Below are 4092 nucleotides of genomic sequence, written 5' to 3'. Positions count from 1 at the left end.
GACACACACACACACACCCATGTGTGTTTCATACTTCTCCAATAGCAGACACTGTACAGTCAACATCAGTAAACTTGAATTACACCTGTAAATAGTTTTACCTTATAAACTAATGGGATTGATACGGTAAAAAATAGTTACTCTTGAATCAAATACAAAAAATAAATTCCATTTTAAAATACAGAGTGATCCGTTTATTTCACATGTTATGCGGTTTGATGGCACATTGTAGTTCCTTCTTGGAATAAAACCTGTGCAAGTCATTTGACCTACAATTCCAGCTGAAATTTGCACGTGGCATCGCCAATGCAAATGCTTAACATATTAAAATACTTTTTAATCATTTACAAGAATGCAAGAGTAGCTCTGCTTCTTCGCTCTTGTCGTTTCTCGTGTTTTGGGTTCAGTCGGTCAGCTTTCATCGGATTCACTTTATGAAGAAACGCAGTGTGTGCATGCCGTATTACTCCTTCATAATCTGCATTTGTCATCTCAAGTATGTGCAGCATGTTGAGTGTAAACAAAAAGTCCATTCAGTTCCTGAAAAGCAACAGAGGAAGACCAGATGAGCAAGCATCCTACGCTGTGTGTGTGTGTGTGTGTGTGTGAGGGAGGTCAGAAGACCGTTCAACGAGGTCGCGTAGGAACAAATGAACTTCGAGCTCACAGTGCACGAGAGTTTGTGCATATAATTCTCGCTCCTGTTTATCCAAGCGTCGTCTTTGTTTGTTTGGCTGAATTCCTAGCGCCTTTTTTTCCAGGCAGGTGTGCGTTAATGTAGGGCAGAGGTCAGGGCGCTCCTCTCGGCAAGCTGGGAGAACGGTGTTACATGGGATTTGTACAGTGACTCTATCAGCAAGTACAACGGAGATCGCCAAGGCTACAATGAGTTCTACATGTGGAAGACTAGAAGAAACGGAGTCTCTCTCCAATATCACATCATGCTCCTAAATCTCATTCACTCTGGAATTTCATGTTGTACTTTGGTCCTCATTTGTCAGCATGTTTCAGGCCTCAAGTTTCAAATCCTGTTTCTGACCGAGCTGAGGTCTACAGAAAGAGTCCAGACTACAGTACAAACTACAGACAGCTACGTCAATTTGTCACAGATGAGCCTTTGGCCATGACTAGTGGTCGACCGATAATGGGTTTTGTGGTATCGGAATATTGAAAACGTTAACATTTAAGTTCTTGTGAATGCGTAACTTTAACTTAACCCTCTGAAATGCAGTACTGACTTTGATGAGTCAGTAAGTATACTGGTTAATGTAAGAATTCAAATTCATATCCTGTCTTGTGTCTGGCTCTGTTTTTTAGTGTAGTCACAGCACAACAAGCCAAGCATTCTCCACGGGAGGCTTTGGTCGATCTCTAGAAAATCTGGAAGCCTATTTCTGCCTCGGAGTTTAAAAAAAGTAATTAAGTAGAACAATTTTAAAATAATAAGAAAAAAAAATTGGAAAAATGAATTTGCAATAATGAGGTATTGTACGGTCTCAGTTATGAGAAATAAATCAATTATACGAAACGGTCACAAGTGAGAGACATGAAGTCACAGTTGCGAGAAATAATCGTAATTGTTAGACACAAGGTTGCAGTTACATCAATTTTGCGATTGAGAAGTAATTGCACTTACGAAAATCACAGTTGTGAGATATGAAGTTTAGATTCTAAGAAATAAAGTTGCATTTAAATGATTAAATTACTAGAATGTTTCAACTGTGAGATATAGTCATAATTAACACTGCTCTGAGGTGGAAATAAAATCATAATTATGAGTAAAAAAACAAATAGTCAAAATAGCGAGATATGAGGTTGCAGTTAAATAGAAATACAGTTAAATGTTATTTTTTTACTCTGGTGGAAATATAGTATTTATTAGTAATAAAAAGTAGCAATTACGAGATTCAAAGTCGTAATTATAAGAAATGGTTTTACAAGAATTAAAGAACTCGCAAAATAGCCGAAATTACAAGTCACATTTGACCCTTTGCAAAGACCTGCCCACCTTCGTTACTGTTGCTATGTCCAACAAGCCATGGTACCCTCACACCACACCTCATGTTCTCACGCAGTGAAAAATACATGGCAGAGCAAAGAGGAAACTGACAACAGACAAAACAGAGCAGGTTACTTTTACTATGAAACAAAGTCTCAGCTTTCTAAATTTGTCATTTTTTAAAGAAATTCAAACAATAAATACTGTTTTGTGGCTCTTTAATGTGTCGTGACAGATCGCTGTAGACCCTCAGTTCAAGTGGCACGTGAACCGATCGTCTCATCCTCTTTACTAGTTATAGCGTGAAATGAACATCAGAAGGTATCTTGTTTTAACTGTAGAAAGACATCAATACACCATGGTGGTGTATCGGACTTTAACTTAAAAAACGGTGAATTGACGTCTTTCCGTGGTTGAAACAAGATGCCTTCTGATGTTCATTCATGTTTATTTTGCACTATATCTAGTAAAGAGGAAGAGACGATCGTTTCACATGCTGCTTGAACTGAGGCAATACACCAATCTGTCACAACACATTAAAGAGCCACAAAACTGCATTTATTGTTTGAATTTCATACAAAATGACAACATTTGAAAGCTGAGACTTTGTTTCATACCAAAAGTAACCTGCTCTGTCTTATCTGTCGGCGCATTATCACGGTCTTCTTTGCTCTGTGATGTATTTTTCACTGCGTGAGAACATGAGATTGCCATGGCTTGTCGGACCTAGCAACAGTAAGTAAGGGGGGGCGGGTCTTTGCGAAGGGTCAATTGTGAGATATAAAGTTACAATTATGAGAAATAGCCGCAATTCCAAGAAAGCTGCAACTGCGAGATATAAACTCACAATTAAGAGAAATAGTTGCAATAGCAAGATGAGGTTAACGTTGCAATAACAAGTAATAAAAAGTGACGAATTATAAGAAGTCACAATTGTGAGAAATAGTCACAATATTGAAATATGATGCTGCAATTACAAGAAAGTTATAGTGAGACAAGAAGTGCAACTGAGAGAAACGGTCGCATTTTGTGTCCAAATTGTGAGATATAAAGTTTTACGAGAAATCAATTACTAGAAATCATTGCAATAGCGAGGTATGAGGTTGCAATTATGAGTAATAGCGTGAATTATGTTTTTATAACTCTGAGGCAGAAATGGGCTTCCACAAGTGTTCATTTTTGCTATTATTCAATAGTTCCAAGAGCTGTTACTGGTGTCGATTGATCAGCTAAAATGATACATCGGTCGGCCTCTAGTGATGACTGAGAGATATTAATAGTTTAGGTAAGTCATCTGATGTTGTAAGCCCAGACCCTTTCACAGTGAGCAGTAGGGTATTGACTAAAATACTAAAATAAGCTGCCGCATGGGGACGGCTACTACATTCCACTCTCAAATGATACTGAACTCAAAGGTTTTTTGCTCGTGAGGTTTCTGGGAGTGTTGGCACATGTGACAGTGGGTGGTCCGTCTCTACGATGTGTCCTCCAGAATATAGAAGATGAGCTCCAGCTGGCAGGTGGCGAGACCCTGGTAATGAGAGTTACTCTGCACCACGGACGTTAATGATTGGTTAAGACATTCCTGGTACGGAGCTGGAAGGCGCTGCCCGTTACTGCCTGCCAAGAACTCCATCTGAAAGATTAAAGAAATGATGATAAGAAAACTTTTGTCCTTCGGTGTCTTGACCTTTGCTCAAAACCCCAGACATTTCATCAAAATACAGCACTAATAGTAAAGCAGAAGATTGGCATCACTGGGAAGAAAGTCACGCAGATCACACTCACATGCTACACTCCTGACACAATACTGAACTACAGTGATTACAACAACTGAAAGTCTACATGTTACATCTGAGATCCAATCTGAAATGAAGAATACAGTTCTGGAATACAAAAATCTAGCAGCCTTGAAAAAGTCAATAGATGAGGTACAGAACATGTGATAAGGAATAAAGAGTTTTTGTTTTTTTTAAAAGGACACCGGTAGAAAATGTGTAAATATACTTTTAACTAAATCACATATATATATATATATATATATATATATATATATATATATATAGAGAGAGAGAAAACTAATAGAAAAAAAA

The sequence above is a fragment of the Sinocyclocheilus grahami genome, unplaced genomic scaffold, assembly GCF_001515645.1.
Source record: "Sinocyclocheilus grahami isolate Dianchi unplaced genomic scaffold, SAMN03320097.WGS_v1.1 scaffold804.1, whole genome shotgun sequence".
NCBI classification, from domain to species: domain Eukaryota; kingdom Metazoa; phylum Chordata; class Actinopteri; order Cypriniformes; family Cyprinidae; genus Sinocyclocheilus; species Sinocyclocheilus grahami.
The sequence above is the reverse complement of the archived record's forward strand: the minus strand, read 5'-3'. Positions refer to the sequence as shown.